The sequence below is a fragment of the Adiantum capillus-veneris genome, chromosome 3 (assembly GCF_014529385.1).
Source record: "Adiantum capillus-veneris isolate H3 chromosome 3, ASM1452938v2, whole genome shotgun sequence".
Classification (NCBI taxonomy): Eukaryota; Viridiplantae; Streptophyta; class Polypodiopsida; order Polypodiales; family Pteridaceae; genus Adiantum; species Adiantum capillus-veneris.
Genome location: NC_140933.1, coordinates 89,838,915 through 89,863,074, shown reverse-complemented (window position 1 = coordinate 89,863,074; position 24,160 = coordinate 89,838,915).

Below are 24,160 nucleotides of genomic sequence, written 5' to 3'. Positions count from 1 at the left end.
AAGGTGCGCGTATGCCGCACGTGTCAATGCAAGGAACTTGCCGATACACCATGTGCGAGCCACAAGTGGCTGATGGCGATGGTGTGTCACTCACTGCTCTACGCTTGCTGTCGTGGAGGATTCCTCGCCGCGAAGAAGAGGGAGACGCCGCTACACCGCGCTCAACCGCTTCACCGCCGTCGTGCCGTTGTCGCAATGCTCGATCGCACACACACTCTCTCTCTCTCTCTCTCTCTCACGCATACACACACACACACACACACACACACACACACACACACACAAGGAGATGAAGAAGAAGAAGATGGAGATGGAGCAAGAGCACTCTTCAATTGCACAAATGAGAGAATGAGTGAATTTTAGATTTAGTTGACTTTTATATGAGCTCGTCCCATTCACACTTGGGCGCCCATGCTTAGCCAACTAATCCCTTGAATGTTCCAGTTAGAGTGCGCCTCTCATCGGCGATCACTCTTACCCTTTTCCTATTGGACCAACAAGCCCGGTACCTGACTCTACCAAATAAATAATACAACGTCCGTCGTAGGTGATAGGAATGTGTGTGAGGGTTAACAGTCACAAGTGGAAGAAATAGTTGGGCTAGATTATTTGGTGAAAGCTACAAGTTGAGAAGAGAATCGGAATAGCACAATCATAGGATCATAATTAAGAGATTATTCTAATGGTAAGAAAACCAAGAAGAAATCTAAGAAGTAAAAGGAGGAGAAAGTAGCCAAATAAAAGAAGAAGAAAAATGAGCAGAAAGGGGATATGCACATTGAGGAGCTTATAAATAAGAAGATGAATTTGTCTCTAAAGACTTTTGGTTGATTTGGGTGTTGGCTCCCACCACCATTCACCACTAATAATCAAAGTGCTTTGGGCAGTTGCAAGTTTAGACTAGGCACATTGAGGTGCACTATCTTATGATAGGAAGAGATGCTTTGCAAAATCAATTTGAACTTTGTGGCTAAATTTGATAATTCCAGTGATCTTTTCACAATGGCTAGATCTATCTCGTAAGAAGTACAAAACTCTATGGCTTGCTACCCTTTGTGGATTGATTATACTTTATAAGGTTTGAAGATTCCCTATACATGAGTGCCATCTCATGTTCTCACTACACCTCTCTCACGGTGGATTTCTTACGATGTACTTTTAATTCTGTGTGTGACACATACGCGATCAATAGGGCTCTTTTAGTATCGCTAGGAATTTTTTGTCTCCCGGCTTGTATATATGGCCATCATTCTTGGGGTAGAATTATCTTTGTACATTGAATTGAAAAGATGGGATCTTTCATGTGATCAAAGACTATTTATTGTTCACGATAGGGTACTCATAGTCATTAAGAAAATGATGGACAAAATATTATCAGGTATGGGAGCATGATTGGCATCGAATTCTTTGCTTGATAAAAATTATGATGAGCAAGTACACAATCATCAAAAACTATCAATCACGTGGTCAAAGAGTATTGTTCACGATAGGGTACTCATAGTCATTAAGAAAATGATGGACAAAATATTATCAAGTATGGGAGCATGATTGTCATCGAATTATTTTCTTGATAAAAATTATGATGAGCAAGTACTCAAAAGAATACAATCATCAAAAACTATCAATTACTTAAACTTTGATGAATAACATCCAAGCCAATGGAGAAACTTTAACTTCATTGGTTAATCAATTCAATGCTACATGGCAGCAAATTAACATCTCATTCCTCTTGCAACAGTAAGAACTTTGCTATTAATTTGTTGACCAGCTTTGCCTTTTGTACTTGTGGTGCATGGCCTACACCTTTTATAACTACCACCTCAACTTTTTGACCCAAGAAACTGCAAATACATTCAAAATACATAAGCAATACATAACATGGATTATTGGGGTGTGTGTGTGTGTGCATGCGCGCGCGTGTGCACAACAACTCCTCTTATAGATGTGCTCAATGTAACTCTACAAATGATAGAGAAATTATATTAACTCAATTAATCCCCAATACAACTATTCTTATACCCAAAAATGTTCATTGTCAATTCTCAACAATGCTCCATGTGACTTTTGCTAATGATATAGAAATCATTTAGTAACACAAGTAATCCCTAGTATAACCATTCTTATATGCAAAAATTTTGAGTGTCAATTCTCAACAACACTCCATGTGATAGCTTTTGCAAATGATAAAGAAATTTTAATAGCTAAGTTAATCTCTAATATAATCATTCAATGTGTAAAAAGAAGTTCTTCAAGAAAAAGGAAAACAGAGTTTTATACTCACTCTTTTAGTTGATGAGCTAGTTCAAGCTTAAAATTTTGGTCTCTCTCCCCCCAGATTATAAGGACATGCATCCTGACATTAAAAACAAGGTGAAATTATTAATTAGAATGATCACAAGCAAAGAAAGAGATTTGGTTCCATCTTTAAAGTTTCCTTCATTTCATTGGTCTAGTGAATTTATCTAATATCCTTACATTACAAAACAAGTATGCTACAATGTATGCACTTTTGCGCAAAAATAGTACAAAACTCCAATGCTAATAGCTTTCAGAAAAAGATAACTACTTTTATGAGAGAATGCAAATTTTATATAGTGCTCATATGATAGAATACAAAAGTACTTAAAAAATAGAAAATTGTTGTATATAACTCACATATTTAACTTCTCTTTAGTTTCTTTTTTTGCCAAAAACACTACTAAATGGGTACTTCCTAGCATGCTAGCATATTTTCCTTTTGATTTGTATCAAGATTGTTGACTTGTAGTAGTATTCCATCTATATCTATTGTTTGCTATCGCACCGTGATGATGAGCTAATTGGGATGGAGCATCATATTTTACTCAAAGAGGGGTACAAGCCAAGAGCACAAAAGTTGTGGAGGTTGGGAGAGATTCAGAAGGAGTATCCGATAAAGGAGTCTGAATGGGTTTCACCTGTTTTATTACACCAAAAAATATGGTAAGTGGAGGATATGTGTAGATTATAATCCTTAAATGTTGCTACAAAGCGAAATCTTTATCCTTTGCCATTGGATGATATTTTGAACCAAGTAGCAGGGCATGAGCAATATTCCATCATGGATGGCTTATCAAGGTATTTCTAGATTGGTATTGCTTTGGAGGACCAATTGAATCCCACTTTCATTTCATCATGGGGGTGCTTTGCCTACCGCATGATTTCTTTGGGATTGGTGAATTCTTATGTGATGTTTCAAGATTGGAAGTATGAGGTGTTCGGGCCATACTTGGGTAAGTTCATCATAGTTTCTATGGATGATATTGGGTGTTATAGTTCCAGGGCTTAGCATTTATCAAAGTTAAGGGTATGTTTTCAAAGGCTAGATGAAGAGGGTGGATAGTTGAATCCCAAGAAGTGCAAGTTGGCTCAATCGTGGGCTCATTTGTTGGGTCATGTAGTTTCATAGAATGGGATAGAAGAAAATATGTAAAAGGTGAAAGCTTTGGTTTTGATGGAACCCCCAATGCGTGCGACATGTTTGGCTTCATTTGTGCACAAGCTTAAGTATTTGTCATCCCAATTCTTTTGGATGCTTTTGCAGTATGTATACCCTCTTCAAAGTTAAGTCAACGGGTTCATGGTTTCCAATGGACCGAGGATGCACAAGTGGTCTTTGACAACGTGAATGAGATTATATGCTAGTTGCCAATGGTTTGCCTTCCTAACAATGAGGATGACTTCTATGTTTCCATGATGGTGGGTATTGTTTCCATTGGTGTTGTATTGATGCAGAAGGTGGGTAGGTGCTACAAGCTAATCTACTTTGATATCCATGTGATTAGTCCAAGGAAGAGGTCCTACACAGAGGCTGAGCAATGGGTGATGACTTTGGTTTTTGTGTGTCACAAGTTTAAAGTGCATTTGATCATTTGGAATTTTTATGTGCTCACATCTAACAATTTGTTGCATGAGGTGGTGCTTCATCTAAAGCCAGGGAGGCATATCAGGAAGTGGATGCTTGAGTTGCAGGATTTCAAGTTTGAGTTCAAAATTGAGCATACTTGTAAGTCGCTTTTGGTGGCAAACATTCTAGTGAGCAAAGAAGTAGATCTGCCGATGTATCCAAGGATGGTGAAATAAGATATCAGAGAAGATCTTACTTTGGAAGAAACTTTCACTATGTGGTTTGATGGAGCTTACATAAGGGTTTTATAGAAGGCAAGAGGAGGTGTGATTATACAGGACCCACAAGGTAAGCTGATTTTTTATCAAGCTTATGACTTGGAAGGAGTTCACACCAACAATGAAGCAGAGTACTTGACTCTTCACCTAGGACTAAAACAATGTGTGGATTGTCATAAAATCTAATATCTAATATCTAACCAACCCAAATGATTTTCTCATATTAAATTTATCACTTAATGTGGCAGAATAAACGGGAACAAGGGTTAAGACATAGACATGTGCTTATAGATCTATCTCAACACGGGGCCAATGGTAAAGGGGCCCAAATGAGAGATGGTCTATCAAAGAGCAAGGCTAACCAATGGAGCATAAGACCTTAGGGCTAGCTTCATTGAAGACCTCCAATAATGTGTGTAAAAGTCCTTTGACCTTAGGTAAGCTAGGGTTGAGCTTGAGGCGGAAACCTGACCCAGCTCGAGGTGCTTGTTCTTCTTGGCATGCTTGATGACTAAGGTGCTTGAGGTGCTTGATGATTGAGGTGCTTGAGATGCTTGAGGTGCTTTTGATGATTGAGATGCTTGAGGTGCTTGATGATTGAGGTGCTTGAGATGCTTGAGGTGCTTTTGATGATTGAGATGCTTGAGGTGCTTGACATGCTTGAGATGCTAGGGTTGCAATTGAGGTGAGAACCCAGCCCAAGCTTAAAGTGCTTAAGGGCCAAGCTTGTGGTGGGAACTGGGCCTATGCATGAGGGGCTTGAGGTGTCAAAAGTTCAAGATTCAATCCCTACAAGAAAGGGGCGATCCTTAAAAGAGGGGGGATGAGAGAGAACACCCACACACTCACACAAGGCATGCATGGTACAAAGAAATCAAAAGGGACACTTGTCAAGTTCCTCCTCATGTTGTCCTCATGGTGTGCCTGAAGCCTATTGGTTGGCCACGCAAGGGGTCCAATGATAATTTAGGAGATTTAATTAAACAATTTTGCATTTCTCAAGTCCTATCTCTCAAAGGGGAAAGGGGGACACTTGTCCCAAGGCTACCCTTGCTGCTTGTAATGCCTCCTACTTGTGATTAACTAGGCCTAGAGGGGTCCACTGAGCTTCAAGCATGAGGTTCAAGGGGGAGGTCGACCCAAGCAAGCTAGGGGGTTGCTTAGGGGGTATACTCACCCACACACACTCACAAACAGTCTCACTGTGTGCTATGCAAAGTGCAAGAGCTAGCTCTCCTTCTCCAAGCAAGTAGAGGTTGAGAGCCTGCACCAACACTCTTGGATATGGAGTGCAAATCCAACCAAGAGCCATGCTCAATACTTAAGCTTTCCATCTCCTTCTTCTTCATTACTATGCTATTATGTATGCTAGCAAGAAGAGTTATGATAAGTGAGGAACTAATTCTTTCTCCTATGAAATGTTTCTTCTTCCTCTTCCCTACCCTCATTCCCTACTAGCTCTCTCCACCTTTGAAGGTGTTTGAAGTCTTGGGACTGAGGCTTGGGATAGTAAAATGCTTTTTTCAATTTTATGTTATGCTTGTGATGCATGAAGTTTTCCATCTTCATTGCATCACCTAGGTCACAAGGAACACAAAGATTGTATTGTATCAAGTCTCTCTTAATGGGAGAAATCATAATACAAATGCCTATTGGGGGGGGGGGGGGGGGGGGGGGACCGGCTCCACATTAAATCCGGTCCTCAACTTTTGTCATGTTCTCTAAATTCTCTCTCTTGCAAAAGTATTGTTCATGCCAAGTTAACTAATTGCTATGATTATGTTGCTAACTTCAATTATGTTCACCCGCTATGCTCACAAAGTCATTTCTCAAAAGTACTCTCATTTAATTTCCTCTACTCTCAAGTTAAATAGGCCAATTCCATTACATTGGTATCAGAGCATTTGGTTTCTCTTTTCTTGCTTAATAAGAGAGGTCCTTAAGTAGCCTATAAATGGTTGATGTTGTTAATTATATTAGGGTAAGTGGAACTGGGATCTATTATCGGTTTTGTTGAGCCCACTATGTGGAATATGGTGCACACCTCGGGAGCTTTGTACTTAATAATGGAGTCTTTTAAGACTTTCCTACGGCTTTACCATTATTGAGCCATAAGAAGTCCAAAAGGAGCTAGCCCTCGAAAACTCTGCTATGTTATACCTACTCCTCTACTCTCTATAATTAACCACTTCGAGCCGTGGGTGTAGATACTTAAGAGCCAATTTTCAAAGGCTAAGAGGAGTGGCAACTAAGGTTTTGAATTTCCAAAGCATACACTAAGCACATACATAAATTTTGTTAACATGGCTGACAATAATCAAGAGAGTAGAATGAACATTGATAGCTTTGATTTTGCACATGAAGGTGCTAATGATGATGCTCCCATGTTTGTGAATTATCTCGTCAGTAGGTTGCAGCAAGCTATGGGCAACCCTGCTTTGCAAGCCTTGTGCTTAAGGAATTTCTCTTCCTCTCCAAGAGGAGAGAGAGCGTAGAAGGCCTCTTGAAGAGACCCCCAAAAGAAGACTCTCTCCCATTCAAGAGGAGGAATCCAAAGAGCAAGAAATCAATGAAAGTTTAAGTTCCTCTGAAGATGTGGCTCCACAAAGACGGTGGTCTAGAAGATCGCCCACTCCTCCCAAGAGGAAAAGATCAACACATAGTCCTTCTCCTCGTCACTCTGAAAGGGAAGAGAGGAAACAAAGGAAGAAAAGGGCTAGGAAGAGGTCACCCTCTTCTCCTTCTTCTTCACCTTCCTCCTCTTCCGAGGAAAGCTACGGCTATTCTCCTAGAGAATACAAGAGGGGAGGAAAGAGTATCTCTTTTCTCACCTTTGGTGCTATCGACAAAGTGTTGGCCTTCATCTAGCAATTTGATGCGGCTTTTGGAAACGAGGGCTTCACAGAGTCCTCCAAGCTACACCATGTAGCTATGCACTTCCAAAAATCAGCTCTTCAATGGTGGGCTAGCCTTCGTGGCAATGGTGAAGCCCCAAGACATGGAAAACTCTACGAGTTTCCATCATGAAGCAATTCCTTGCAAGTGATACAAAGGATAGAGTGCACAGCTTGAAGCTTCTCTCTCATGAGTCTATCCACAAGTATGTAGACAAGTTTTGGGATTTACATATCAAGGCTAATGTCTTTAAAAAGATAGACTTTGCCGAGCAAAGGTAGCAATTTTGTGCGGGATTACCTGAAGAGATAGCCGAATACATCAACTCTCAACAGCCTGGTACTATTAGCGAAGTAATCCATCACACCATTGTTGCTTCTTGCATCAATTTCCATCAAGGGGCTAGACATAATGTCAAGCCCATGGAAAACAAAGACAAAATGATGCAAAGGGGAAAACCAATGTTCAAAATTCTTCCCAAGGCACTTCCAACAACAACAACAACAACAAAAATCGGTCCAAGGAGAAGGGAGTTTACAAAGGTAAAAAAGAACTCTCTCCGAAAGGGCTTGAAGCTTTTTTCAAGGACCATAAGTGTTTCAAGTGTGGAGGGCAAGGACATTGCTATCGTTCTTGTCCCAAGAAGAATACTCGCAATGAGACTCCTAGGGCTTCCACCATTGAAGCTCCAAAAGAGGATGCTCATTGCAAAGGATCATCACTTTCCTATGCTTGGGGAGAGGTAAGAGAGCATGATGCCTTCATCTTGTTTGACTCTGGCTCTACTCACAACTTCATCTCAATGGAGTTGGCCACCAAGTTAAGCATTCAAGCTTTTGAGATGGGAGATATGGTAATGCATGATGCAGCTTTCAAGGGACAACAAGCCTCCGTTACTCCCTTGATTGGGAAGTTGAGGCTTCATGTCCAAAGCTATGTCAACAAAGAAGACTTCTTCATCTCTCCTCTCCAACATGAGGATGCTATCCTAGGGGCGCCATGGTTTGATCACATGGTTGCCAACATGAAGTTCTCTAAAAGGAGAATCTACTTCACCTACATGGGAAAGAACATGTATATAGATGCTAATGAGCAAGGTCATACTATTCCACTTGTAAATCCTCTTGCTTTTGATAAGTCAATGAAGAGCTCAGTTTTTTTGCATACATGATTTTTGTCAAAGAGTCTGTAAAAGATCCTAATGTTTCATCAAATGTAAATGATAGGAATCAAGAAGAGTTAGACTTGTCTAATTTTCTAAAAGGATTCCAAGATGTGTTTATCAATGATTTCCCTATGGACTTACCTCCAAAACGAGGGGATGATGACCATTGCATTGAGCTCCTTCCAGGAAGCTCACCGCCTAACAAGCCTCCTTATCGAGTCTCACAAGCTCAACATGAGGAGATCATGAGACAAGTACATGAATTGGTAGACAAAGGGATGGTGAGGCCTAGTTCCTCTCCCTTTTGTTCTCCAGTCCTTTTAGTGAAAAAGAAAGATGATACATACCGTATGTGTGTGGACTATCGAGCACTAAACTATACCACTATCAAAATCAGATTTCCCGTGCCTCGCGTAGAAGATCTGTTTGATAAGCTACAAGGCTCTACCTACTTTAGTAGGATTGACCTTAAGAGTTGCTATTGTCAAATAAGGATAGTGGATGAAGATATCCTAAAGGCCGCGTTTCGCACAACGTTTGGTCTTTATGAATATCTAGTCATGCCTTTTGGCTTGACTAATGCACCAGCTACGTTCAATCGTCTAATGGAGAAAATGTTTAGACCTTATCGTAAATTCACTGGAGTCTTCTTTGATCCTATCATCATCTACTACAAGTCTTTGGAGGAACATAAGCAACATCTCGAAGTGGTTTTTCAAGCATTGAGGAAGAATAAGCTTTTTCTCAACCAAAAGAAAAGTGAATTTTTCCTTCAAGATATCCAATACTTAGGTCATATTATCTCTCAAGATGGTATCCATATGGATTCATCGAAGTTAGAGGTAAAAAAATCGTGGCCTAACCCAAGGAATCTACATAAGCTAAGAAGTTTTATTGTTATGTGTGCATAGTATAGACGCTTCATAGCAAAATTCTCTCAAGTAGCATGACCACTACATGACTTAACTAAGAAGAACGTTAAGTATGTATAGACTACTAAGGAGAAAAATGCTTTTCATAAGCTCAAAGAGAAGCTTACTTCCCAACAAGTCCTCGTACTTCCCAATCTCTCAAAGCCATTTGAGGTCCAATGTGATGGTTGTGGTGATTGCCTTGGAGTAGTTTTGCTTCAAGAAGGGCATGCCATAGCATATGAGAGCCGATGGCTCAATACTGATGAACGAGTCTTGGGCATTTATGAGAAAGATCTTTTAGCTATTCTACATGCCCTAGACACATGGAAGCACTACTTATTGGGGACTCCATTCATTCTACGAACAGATCACCAAAGTCTCAAGTATTTTATGGCGCAAACCAAAAATTCCGATAAACAAATGAGGTGGGAAAATTTTCTTTTGCAATTTAATTTTCATATTGCTCACATTGCTGGTAAGCACAATCAAGTGGCCAATGCACTTTCACGACGACCAAAAGTTAATGCGGTTTCTATAGCTACTCACAATGATCTATCTTCTATGATAGATGAGTATGCTACTGACCCTGACTTTAGAGACATAATGTCAGCCCTTACTTTGGGGAAGAAAGAGGAACCATTCACATTGCAGGATGCTTATCTTCTCCACGGAAATAGGCTATGTGTTACACATTCCCTTCGTGAGAAAGTTATGTATGAATCCCATGCTCCTTCATATGCGGGGCATAGAGGTACTCAACCTACTCTTTGAGGAGTGGAGACGTATTTCTATTGGCCTACCATGAAAGTGGACATACAAGAGTATGTTTCAAAATGTGTAGTATGCCAAAAGCCCAAATATGATAGAGGGAAGCAACCTGGATTACTCCATCCATTGCCTATCCCAAATTCACCATGGGAGAGTATATCCATGTATTTCATCTTTGGATTACCCAAATCTATCCATGGGAATACGAGAGTATGAACAATAGACAGGTTTAGCAAGCAAGCACATTTTATTCCTGCCAAAAAGACTACTAAGGCACATCAAATGGCAACTCTCTTCATATCTCAGATTTTCAAGCACCATGGATTACCCACATCCATCGTGTCAGATAGAGATCCTAGAATGACCAGTAATTTCTGGAAATGTCTCTTTGAAAATCTAGGAACAAGATTGAATTTCTCTTTGGCCTATCGGCCAAAGTGAGATAGCCAATCTTACAATACTCGATCTACTCAAGACTTATGTTACCAAAGTAGATCAACACTCACAATGGGAAAAGTACTTACCTCTTGTAGAGTATGCCGACAATAATACTGTACATACTTCTACGGGAAAATAACCTTTTGAGATCATTGAGAAAAGACCTAAAAGTCCCTTGCTACTCAAAAGTACATGGGAAGATCTTTGCCGCCGATGAGTATAGCCGTGACCTACAAGAATCTTTTCAAAAGATTAAGGAGGCTATATCCATCTCTCAACAAAGGCAAAAGGCTATTGTTGATAAGCACAGAAGGGCCTTAATGTTCAAGGAAAATGATTGGGTCTTACTTAAGTTTCCTAAGGCTCGATTAAGGCAAACAATGGCAAAAATCCTGCGGGCCATCAAAAGTATTATGCTAAACTAGCAAAAAGATACGATGGTCCTTTCCAAATCTTGAAGCCCATCAATGAGACGGCTTATCAACTCAAGTTGCCCAATAATTGGCTCATACACAATGCCTTTCATGTAAGCCTACTTAAGTCCTACAAAGGAGAGCCACCAAGTGAACCAATTATTGAATACCCTCCCGAAGTTGAAGACCAAGAAGAGGTGCTACAACCCGAAGCTACCCTTCGGCATGAAGACAAGGTACTACGACATGGTAGGATTATCCGACGGTATCTTATTAAGCTCAAAAATTATCCTTTTAAAGATGCTAGATGGATGCAAGGAATACAGCTTAATTAACACTAGGTTGGTAATGGGACACTTTTATGTCCTGTTAAGTGACCATTTTCCTTGAATTATGTCAAGAGTTTCAAAATGGATTTGAGGTGCTATCTATTTAGAAAGTTGTCTCATGAGCTGAAAAAAACTCGACATTTTTTTGGAATACCAATTCCATCTTTAACCTCGCCCTTGCACAACATTTCACGACCTAAACTGTGTGAAAAAACGGGTCCTGTTTTTGGATTTTTTCAACTGCGAATATGCATAAACCATGGCGAGAATCTGGGAAAACTCCGGTAGAGTTTCCCTTCAAAATTGAGCAAGAACTCAAGTACAATCTCACCAAATACGCATGACAATAGACACTATCTCAATAGCAAAATCCACAAATGGTTTACATGCAATGCCAAAAGCCTGGCAAACTGGCTCACTGCTGACCGAGTAGCTCTATGGACGTGTACCTGTCCACAAAACATTGCAAACCTATCAACCTGCTATCTGAGAGATATAGCTAGCTCAAATTGTATCCGCAAAATGCATATATAGCATGAAACTGCACCAAAAAAAAGCTCTCTAAAATGCCCCACACAGTCAAACAATGCGCATGAAACCGGATCCGAAAGTCACATCTCAAAGTATCACTTACATACGCAAAAACAAGGTGAATTCTCTCTCAAACAGCACCAGAGTGTGCCATACATAGCCAAAGATGTAAACCACATCACTCTCTACACTGTAAGAATAAAACTGCAAAACCTCGATATGTCGAGATTGTTGACAAGCTGCTACAAAAAATTCAACGCTCAGAATTTTAAAATTATGATATGATCACTGCATCAAAAAAGTGCCAAAACCCCAGGGTAAACTCATAGATCATATGTATCCGAGTCCGTGTGTGAAAGATATGCGGAAAACCTCCATTTTCGACCCAAAAACGCAACATAAACTTGCTACTGTTGCACCTGTTGTAATTCAGAGAAAAATTTCAAAAAATGGACATCACCATCACGTCCATAATGTGTCAAAATTCCAACCTAAACTCCTGGATCATGTCCATCCGACTCTGTGTGACGGAGATATGCAAAAAACACTGTTTCAAGAGCCAAAAACAGCAAAAACGAGCTGCAACACTTCTTATTCACGTGTGCACGGATGTGTGCATACGTGCATGTGTGCACGGATACGTGCGTGCATGCACGGTGCAGTGTGGATGGGAAAGGGGGAAGAGCACAAGCGTGTGTGGATGGAGTAGCATCACAAGACTAAAGATGAGGAGCTCCTCATTCTCATATCTAATGAAGAATAAGGGTATGAGCACACATGGGCGGGCGAACGGACATTGGACGTTCGGACGAACAAAAGGCATAGTGTCTTTACCCCAACAATTGACAAAACCCCAGGGTAGACTCCTACATCACATGTATCTGAGTCCGGGTGTGAGAGATATGCCAAAAACCTCCATTTTCGACCCAAAAACACAACATAAACTTGTTTTTGTTGCACTTGCTGTAATTTAGAGCATAATTTTAGAAAATAGACATCACTATTGCATCTAGAATGTTTCAAAACCCCAAGCTAGACTCCTAGATCATGTCCATCCGACTCCGTGTGACGGAGATATGCAAAAAACATTGTTTCACGAGCCAAAAACGAGTCGCAACACTTCATGTTCCTGCTCTTTTTTTGTAAAATTCAGCAATGGCTTGCTACACAAGCTCTACAAAAGTTGAATATACATGCCTAAGATGAGATCTGATGTTGTTGAGCTGTATCCACCTCCGACGAGCTCAAGCCACCATAGCCGAGCTCCGCCGCTTCCGTCTCGTCGGGAAGCCACCGCACGCGTCGCCAAAGCTCTGATACCAATTGTGAGTGCGCGAATGTGGTGCGTGTGTGGAGAGTGAGAGGGGAGAGAGAGAGAGAGAGAGAGAGAGTACATAGGATGTGGGTGGAGCTCCCAAATCTTAGTGTTTGCATACAATGTGAGAATGAGTGAGAGCTCCTTATTCTTTGTATGTATAAAGAATAAGGAGATAAATGTGGGCGGCTAGACACTGGCCGGCAGACACGGGAAAAGCACGGTGAGGCACACTGCCTTTACCTAACAGATTGTACCCACTATAGCCATCCATGAAGTTGTACATTTGATGACCTGCTATTTCATCAAGCATCATGCCTGTAATGGAAAAAGAAAATAGGTATTTGATGCTCTGAGCATTTAACTTCCTATAGTTCACACAATGGCAAAGGAAATGGATCTTTAATGGTATGAGTTGTAGATTCCTATAGTCCACACAATGGTAAAGGAAATGGATCTTTAATGGTATGAGCATGTAGATTCCTATAGTCCACACAATGGTAAAGGAAATGCATCTTTAATGGTCTGAGCATGTAGATGCCTATAGTCCACACAATGGTAAAGGAAATGGATCCTTAATGGTCTGAGCATGTAGATTCCTATAGACCACACAATCCCTAAGTTTCCCATTCTTATCGGAACCACCACTATAGGAAATAATCAATCACTACATGGTACTTTAGTAATAATGAACCTTTCCTTCAATAAATTATCAAATTTCTTCCTTAAATTTCTTGGCATATTTTGGATTCATTCTATACCTCCCAAGCCATACGAGTCTTGCATCTCGTTTTAGTGGTATCCTCCGATGCTTCCATACTTCATGGTCTACTTACTTCAGATATGTATGCTCCTAGGTGAATACATCCCAATGCTTTTGAAACAATTTCCTAGCCTTCTTCTTTATCTTTGCTTTTAGATGTTTGTTGATTTTTACCATCGTAGGATTTTCTCGTGAATCGAGTTCCATTCCTCTACATCTTGGTCGTCTGGTAGTAACTAATTCATTCCATTCCCCTTTCATTTTGCCAAAGATTTAGCTTTCTTCTCCATGCATATGACTGTTGTATATTTTTTGAAAGGATTCTCCATATCATCTAAATCTGCTTCTTGATCAGATTGTATCCTACTTTGACTAGGTGTATCTACACTCTGTTGCCAATCATTCATGTGGTCTGTCATCCCCCATAGTCTGGCTTCATGGTTCTTCAAACAGCCAACCGTCCAGATTCACTAGTCTTTCACCTATATTTTATTCAATGAAATTTTCTGGGTATTGATGCATTTTTCGCTCTACCCTCTCATAATGGAAAAGTACTACATTTAACTCTATTTCAACTATGGGAAATATGTTCATGAATGCTAGCATTCATTTAATCTTATTTGTTCCATACTTCCTATGGCTCTTTTGGACTCAGTTCCCTTTTCCAACTTTTGGTATTATTTTTCTTAATGTGAATCCTCATATTGGGTCCTTGAATTGTCGGTATTTGGCCTGCCTAGTCGTGTATGGCTCCTATGCTTGTGAGCTATGGCCTTACCAATAGCATAATGTATGCGTGTTGCACATCTAGCGCCAGGAAACTAATTTTGAACTTCTCAAATCCTACCTTGATTTGAAGATTTTCCACTAGACCGCTAGCCTGGACTATCTGCTAATCTTCCATTTGAATTCTAAAAGGAGACACTTTCATGTCTTGAATTCCCAACCTCTGTATAGCATACTCTCCAAGAATATTAACATCAGCACCTCCATCCCACTCTTTCTTGATCTTATAATCAATTTGTATGATTGGCACTTCACCATCTTTGATATCAAAAAAATATACGACCATTGCATTTGATTCTTTCTTTCTTTGCTTCTTGATAAAACTAGTAGCCTCTACCAAAGTGTTGGGGGAAGGTGACATGCCTTGTCCCACGTCAGACATCCAATGTCCGCCCACTGAATCACTAGTCAATCATCCCTTATTCTTTAAATACAAAGGATAAGGAGATAGATCTTGTTGCTCTATTCTCCACCCACACAAAGGCTCTTGCCTCCCCCCCTTCCCTTCACGCACACACACATTGCACACTCAAAATTTGTATTAGAGTCGACAATTTCCTTGCTCTATTTTGCACGCGCCACACGAGATTCATATAAAAACTAAGGTTTGCAAAGATTAAAGTCTACCTGAAGCAAATTCATAGTCCACAGTAGATTTTGTAGTGGTGAAGTAAAACTTGGAGTATAGTAGCTTTGTGGAGAGCTCAAAGAAGGTGAGAGAGAGAGAGAGAGAGAGAGAGAGAGAGAGAGAGAGAGAGAGAGAGAGAGAGAGATGAACTTTGTGTCCATGTGCATGAAGTTTTAGGTTGAATTTCAATTCTAGTTGTTGTTGAAGCTTCTTCATCATGCCGGGATTATTTCCAGTAGGTGTCCGAGTGTTTTACCCCCCTTTCAACCTTGTTTATGCCCTCAAAACCTCCATTTGAGCAACATACTAGAGTTTTCAGCCGATTTTTTTGGCATCCTCTTTCCGGCTTTGACATAGTGAGACCAAGAGAGAGCAATTGGCTCTCCTTCGGCATCTACACCTTGACATAGCAAGAGATGGATCAAGAGAGAGTGGCATTGGCTCGTCTCTAGCATGCATCTGAAGCGGCTCTAGTCCAGTGTAGTCTCCTTGATGACATCAACATCGACTGGATTCCTTCCTTCTGGAGGGAGCATCCCCGTGAGCAACTTTGACTCCCAAATGTTTGAGAACAGAGGTATATCTTTGACATCACAGGGATTTTTGCACTAGACTATACTTTTTCTCAAGCATAAATCTTGGAGGATACATGCGGTTTGTTGTTCTATGTGTCAATCAATGAGCCTTTCAATCAACAAAATGGTGTGCCAAATTCCATGCATTTTGCTTATAAGTTGCACATTTTCCATTGTGGATTATGCCGATAGCCATTGTGCTCATGACTTTAAGTGGGAGATATTGGAGTAAAGGTGGTATGCCTTACCTCTGGTCAAATGTCTAATGTCCGGTCTCCCAATGGCTCACTAACCACTCATCCCTTATTCTTCATATACAAAGAATAAGGAGATAAATCTTACTATTCTTTTTTCCACCCACACAAAGTGCTCTTGATTCTCCCCCTTCCCTGTATGCACGCATGCATCAGACACTCACACAAAGTACTTTTGATATCATTCTTCACTCAAAAACCTTGACATTGGTTCTTGTCAAGAGCATTAGCTCACCATTGTGATTGCCAAAATGGAATAAGCTGGTCACTTGGCAACTATTCCTAGCTAGACCTTTAGAGTCAAATGTCAATGAGATCCAATAGAACGAACAAAATTGAACTTTACATGAACATAAGGAAACCAGATAGACAATTGAACTGAAAAAGTAGAATTAGTTATTGAACAACGAGATACCAAAATTGATATATTCAGATGGTGAAGTCAGAAGTACAAGTGAAATAGCACGGAGTGCAAGATTACAAAGAAAAACAACACAAATACATTGAAAACTAGAGCAACAACCCAATAGATATGACCAAGTGATCGCAAAGTGACAGACCCCATTCAATGAAAAGTAGTGGGTCCTATAATAGTGCCAATACTAAGTTTTGACCGATTGTGCACTGTACAATTATAGCCTAATTATTACTACTATTCATATTCATTGGATCTTGTACATATTGACATATGAAATTGTTTCCTCCCTCTCATTCTTTCTACAAGTTCTTTCTCACCTTATGGGTGATTCTCTGCAATACGCTCACGATAATGTGAATCTTTTACATCACACATTCAATACATTCTCAATGTTTAAGCAATATTTCAAGAATGATAAACTTTAAATTGATAACAAATTAACGATACTTTGTAGTGATAATGGATATGAATGTCCTTTTATAAATGGTTTTAATGATTAAAGGTCAAAAGTCTTTCGAAAGTGTCAATTACATATGTTTTTCAACAAAAAATTACTATTTAGGACAAGGAGAAGACAATATATGATATGAGCTTTTACACTGTAGTCTTTCCAAACCATTTTGGGTTTTTGATAGTGATATGGTTTAGTGCTCGATAGTCCACACACATATGGTATGAACCATCTTTCTTTTAAGGACTAGAGAACAAAAGGGAGAGAAACTAGGCCTCAGCATCCCTTTGTCTACCAATTCTTGTACTTGCCTCATGATCTCCTCTTGTTGAGCTTGGGAAACTCGATAAGGAGGCTTGTTAGGCAGTGAGCTTCCTAGTAGAAGCTCAATTCAATGGTCATCATCCCCTCATTTTGGAGGTAAGTCCATAGGGATAGCATCGATGAGCATATCTTGGAATCCTTTTAGAAAATTAGACAAGTCTAACTCTTCTTGATTCCTACCATTTACATTTACATTTGATGAAACATTAGGACCTTTTAGGAACTCTTTGACAAAAATCATGTACGCAAAAACGGGTCTCTTCATTAATATATCAAAAGCAGGAGGATTTACAAGTAGTATAGTATGACCAAACTCACTAGAATCTATATACATGTTATTTCCCCTGTAGGTGAAGTAGATTCTCCTTTCAGGGAGCTTCATGTGAGAGCCATGCGGTTGAACCATGTTGCCCCTAGGATAGCATCCTCATGTTGGAGAGGAGAGATAAAAAAGTCTTCTTTGTCGACATAGCTTTGGACATGAAGCCTCAACTTCCCAATCAAGGGAGTAACGGAGGCTTGCTGTCCCTTGAAAGCGGTGTCGGCCGTTACAATATCTCCCATCTTGAAAGCTTGAATGTCCAACTTGGTGGCCAACTCCGTTGATATGAAGTTGTGAGTAGAGCCAGGGTCAAATATGATGAAGGTATCATGCTCCCTTACCTTTCTAGAAGAGAAAGGTAAGGTCCTTACAAAAAGCTTCAAGATCTTCAGGAGAGAGTTTGTTTTTACCTTTGTAAACTCCCTTCTCCTTGGACCGATTGTTGTTGTTGTTGTTTTTGGAATTGCCTTGGAAAAAACTTTGGGCATTGGTTTTCCCTTTGCATCATTTTTGTCTTTGTTTTCCATGGGCTTTACATTGCGTCTAGATCCTTGTTGAAAATTTATGGGCAAAGCAACCATGGTGTGGTGGATTACTACGGTGATAGAACCAGGCCGTTGAGAGTTGACGTACTCGGCCATCTCTTCATGTATTCTCACACAAAATTGTTGCTTTCGATCGGCGATGTCTACCTTTTGGAAGACAGTATCCTTGAGATGTAAATCCCAAAACTTGTCTACATATTTGTGAATAGACCATGAGAGAGAAGCTTCAAACTACGCCATTTGCTACGAAGACTAGCCCACCATTGACGAGTCAATTCCTAGAAGTGAATAGCTACATGGCGTAGCTTGGAGGACTTCGTGAAGCCTTGTCACCAAAGGACGCATCAAATTTCTGAATGAAGGCCAGTACTTTGTCGTTGGCACCAAAGGTGCCATCATAGGTGAGAAAAGAGATACTCTTTCCTCCCTCTTTGAATTTCTTGAGCTTTTGTGACCTTCGCCATGCAGGGTAAGATTTGTGATGCCCTCCCCTCTTGTATTCTCTAGGAGAATAGCCATACCTTTCATCGGAAGAGGAGGAAGGTGAAGAAGAAGGAGAAGAGGGTGACCTCTTTCTTGCCCTTTTCTTCCTTTGTTTCTTCTCTTTCCTTTCAGAGTGACGAGAAGAAGGATTGTAGGTTGATCGTTTCCTCTTGGGAGGAGTTGGCAACAGTCTAGACTGTCTTCTTTATGGAGCCACATCTTCAAAGGAACTTAAAGATAGATTACTGTCTTGCTCTTTGGATTCCTCCTCTCCTATGGGAGAGAGTCTTCTTTTGGGGGTCTCTTCAAGAGGCCTTCTAAGCTCTCTCTCCTCTTGGAGAGGAAAGGAAATCCCATAAGCACGAAGTTGTTGAGTAACTTTGGCTTACAAAGCAGGGTTGTAGCTTGTTGCAACCTAGTAAAACAAGATAATTGGCAAACATGGGGGCACCATCATTAACACCTTCATGTGCAAAATCAAATTTATCAATGTTCATTCTACTCTCTTGACTATTGTCAGCAATGTTAACAGAATTTGTGTGATTGCTTAGTGTATTCTTTGGCAATTCAAAACCATAGTTGCTACTCCTCTTAGCCTTTGAAAATCAACACTTAAGTATCTACATCCACGGCTTGAATTAGTTAATTATAGAGAGTAGTGAAGTGGGTCTAATATTACATAGTTGCTGATAGATAGCTCTTTTCAGATTTCTTATGGCTCAATAATGATAAAGTTGTAGGCAAGTTTGAAAAGACTCCATTATTAAGACCAAATCTCCCGAGGTGTGCACCATATCCCACATAGTGGGCTCAACAAAACCAATAATAGATACCAGTCCCACTTACCCTAATATAATTAACAAAATCAACCATTAATAGGCTACTTAAGGACCTCTCTTTTTAAGCAATAAAAGAGAAACCAAATGCTCTGATACCAACATAATGAAAATGGCCTACGAACTTTAAGAATAGCGGAATTAGAAAAATTAGAGAAAGCACTTTTGTGATATAAATTTGTGAGCATAGAGGGGTGAACTTAATTGCTGGTAGCAACATAAACATAGTACTTAATTAACTTGGCACGAACAATACTTTTGCAAGAGAGAGGATTTAGAGAACTTGACAACAGTTGAGGACCGAATTAATGTGGAGACGGTTTCCCCTCCAATAGGCATTTGTATATAGATTCTCCCATAAAGAGAGACTTGGTACAATACAATCTTTGTGTTCCTTGTGACCTAGGTGATGCAATGAAGATGGAAAGCTTCATGCATCACGAGCATAACATAAACTTTGTAAAAAGTATTGACTATCCCAAGCCTCGGTCCCAAGGCCTCACAAACACCTTCGAAGGTAGAGAGAGTTAGCGGGGAATGAGGGTAGGGAAGAGCAAGAAGAAACATTCCATAGGAGAAAGAAGTAGTTCCTCATTTATCATTACTGTTCTTGCTAGCATACATAATAGCATAGTAATGAAGATGGATAAGATGATGGCAAGCTTAAGCATTGAAGCATGGCTCTTGGTTGGAATTGCATTCCATAGCCAAGAGTGTTAGGGTAGGTTCTCAACTTCTCTACTAACTTGGAGAAGGAAATGGAGCTCTTACACTTTACACTTCACACAATGAGAGTGTGTGTGGGAGAGGATATCCCTCAAGAAACCCCCTAGCTTGCTTTGGTCGACCCTCCCCCTCTTTGTAGCTCATGCTTGAAGATCATTAGACTCTCCAGGCCTAGCCAATCACATGCGAGGGACATATCAAGCAACAAGGGTAGCCTTGGGACGAGTGTCCCCCTTTCCCCTTTGAGAGAGAGGACTTGTTAAATGCTAAAATAGTTATTTAAATTAACTAATCTATCATTGGACCCCTTGGGAGGCCAACCAATAGGCTTTAGGAACACCATGAGGACAACATGAAGAGGAGCTTGACAAGTGTCCTAAATGCTTTCTTTGTACCAAGTTTGTCGTGTGTGAGGGTGTGTGTATTCTCTCTCTACCTCCCTCTTGTAGGGCTTGCTCCCTCCTTGTAGGGGATACTGATTTTATGGAACACCTTACCTCAAGCACCTTAGTCAACAAGCATGACAAAGAACCTCAAGCTTGGGTAATGTTCCACAAGCACCTCAAGCATCTTAGTCATCAAGCACGACAAGCACCTTAGTCATCAAGCACGACAAGCACCTCAAACTTGGACCAGGTTCCCACCTCAAGCTCAGTCCTAGCTTACCTAAGGTCAAAGGACTTTTCACACTAACCTTTGGAGGTCTTTAATGAAGCTAACCATAAGGTCGTTAAAGCTCCATTGATTAGCCTTGTTCTTTGACTGACAATCTCTCATTTGGACCCCTTTACCATTGGCCCCATGTTGAGATAGATCTGTAAGCACACGTTTATATTCTAACCCTTGTTCCCGTCTATTCTCCCACATTAAATGATCAGTTTAATATGAGAAAATCATTTGAGTTGGTTAAATATTAGATTTTTATAAGACAAAAAGATGCGTGGAAACAAAATCAAGAAATTTGTGACTTTAAAATACATAAGTGAGCTTCATTGTTTGCAAAATGCACATACATCTCTATTGTTTTTTTATAGAAGTCATTGTAGCATTCGTGAGTGTGAAACAATCCATAAAATGGAAAGAATGTGGGATAAGAAGACACAACACATGTTTTTGGGCCACCCTAGCTAAGATACAGATTGGAGATGACTTGTTTTTGTGTCTTGATTGACTTCCTTAGCTTTATCATACAGCGCATTCATTTCATTCCAATCAACAAAAACCTCTTTCAAGCACTCCTTTATGCATTTTTTGCATTGTAGTTTCCTTGATTCCTTTTGGTTGGTTACTCCTTTTCTTGGTCTTCAAAGGTCGATAGAAGTTGTTGATCATCAACCCAAAGAATCAAAAACATGTAACTCATTGTATAGCCACAAGAACCGATGGTGCCCACTATGTATGAAGTATAGCTAGGTTTCTCCTTGCGGAATACGCAAGGATCTCTAGTAACTCGAGCATAAATATCTTCGACACCAAAATATGATCATTTTGCTCAATCCATTTCCACAACCCCATATACAAGAAGACCCCCTTCCTGACTTAACTTATTGATGCCATGACCAAGACAATGTACGGCATCACATTGGATGGACAAAGACTTGCTATGCACCATAACCAGTGTTCGGAAAAAGTGTGCCTAAAGTTAGCCTTGAGCAGGTTGAAAAGTCAAACAATTGGTTGAAGGGTGGGAAGGAAGGAGAAAATCTGTTTAAAAATTTCAAAAAAATATGGTTAAATTGCAAAGAAATCCAATTATTTTTGGAAATGACCTATTTGATGCTACCCTAAAGGAAATTCTATATGTTTGCAAAATTCATTTTTCCCGAACACTCGTCTATAACTAAATTTCTTATGTAAGGAGATTAAAAGAAAACTAAACATGCCATACAACATGCCCTCATTGGTTCTTGGGAATGTATTTGAGCACTCTTAACACTCATGTTGTCATAGAATATATGCCTTGTAGTTTGACATAGTCTCCAAGGAATGGGAAAACAAGGTGAAAATTCACTATGGCCTACTTAAGGCTATTGAGAAGAATTTCATAAAGAAAGCTTCTTTGTGAGAGAGAAAAATAGAAAGTGACATTAGTATTTTAAAACATGTGGTGTCACAATAAATATTATATTTTTTGAAAAAAGAAGTATAACAATGAACTTTATTTACATTACAGTATATTTCAAAAGCACAAAGAAATAATGTTTTGACGTGAATCTGCACATTCTCCCTCTCTCTATCTTGCTCTCTATCTCTCTATGTTCATGTATCAATGTTTATGCGCTTATGGGATTTCTAGGGTATTCCATGTCTCCGTTTGTAATAGTGGTATCAGAGCATAAGCTATGCTCCAAGTCTTTGAAGACAAAGATACACAAATGTCAACACCCTCTCTAGAAGGCCTCAAAGAAATAATAATAACAAAAGTTTATTATCATTAGCTTGCCATGTGGCACTAATCTGCAAGCTTTATCCAATGGTCCAGAGATGCACTAAAATCGAACCCTTTACTAAGGACTACTTCTTGTAGTCCAATAACAAGGTGAAGGCTCTCAATGGCATTATAAAACCAAAAGTTGAGGAGAAATTCTATGAAGGGACGGTTTACGAAGTGAAAAGGCCAATTGAAAGCAAAAAAGTTGAGATGCAAGCCTTGAGCCTTCAAATGAAAGGACCCATTTACAAACTAAACAAACAAGGGCAATCAAACAATATGTACGTCTTTCTCCTTCTGCTCCATGGTATGTTTTGACATGACCAAAAATGGCTAAAAACTCTCTTGATGAATATAATAAATAGTTTGTTTTCTTTTCGGAGTCGGGTAGGGCACACCCGGCCGCTCCCCTCGTACACCAAAAAAGTTACAAGAAGAACGACCAGACTATGCACCCAAAAATCGAAGGCAGACACTTTTGTCGCTAGTTTCCTCTGGACAAGGAGAATCTAGAATTATCTATATAATAAATAGCTTGGCTGACCAATGGCTTTCTGAATTTTGAATGGTAAGATGGGCTTCCCATAGGACTACCAAAATGGAGGGCAGTCTAAATTAGAAGGCCCCTTATCCAAAACTAAATCAGCCCCATAGGAAAACCTTTAGCAAGTAGGTTGTACCCATTTCAAAAAAAGAAAGAGAGGGCGAGTAAAAAACGATACCACATCATCACTGAAAGCTATAAAACTGAAGAGAGGGAGAAGGGGCGAGCAAACAGGAGGCGGAGACGGAGGTGGGTACAAAGCAGCAATGTGAGGTGGGATGAAGCAGCAAGAGGCTGAGGCGAAGACTCGTAGGCTTTGTTGTTTTTTTTTTAATTCACAATGCATGAGACGTGCAATCTCGGCAAGCTCAGGTTCAACTCTTTTCCTCCCTTAATCTGAGAGGGAGATTGTCAACACTGAGTTGGGGGCATGGAAGTGGTCTACGACGATCGACCTGTAACAAAGCTTCTCCGTGCGGATGTGTTCGACTCTTAGGCTGGACTCTTTTGGAATATGAATCCTTTAACTAATTCAACTAAGGTTGGGAGCGACCATATCGTTGGGCGTGGAAGCATCTGGCTAATGAATGAACAAAAAACGAGGAGAGCCAGTAGTAGCAAGTTGGTGGGTGAGCCAACTTTTGGAATTGCAGAAATGGACAAAAAGTAAACATGTGATTGTAGGTGGAATGGTACCTTCTAAAGAGTTTTTTTCTTGGGCCACTCATGGATATGCCCTATCTTCTACATAGCTCACTAAACTTCGATAAGGCTTCTAAGGTGGTGCTCACGCAAGGCTCAATTATCAATAACTCAAGCAGGTAACTTAGGTGCAATGTGGTCCCACGTATCCTACTGAGCTAGCTCAGTACCATCAAGCATAGCATTTTGTAACTGTGCCAAATTTGGCACAATTGCATTAGGGGGGTTTGTAATACATTTGATGCCGGCAATTTTCAAGGACATCGACGACGTCAAAATCCTCCTCTTTACCAAGGAATCAACGCTGTCAAAATCCCCCACTTCTTTTTCTACTTGCTAGCAAGGGTAATATCCTCCATGCAATTTTTGTTGGTTGCCACATGCAGGTAATTGTTGATAGCTTGTGCTTGCGCGTGATCATGAACATGGCTCAATTATCACTCATTCAATGCACAGTTACC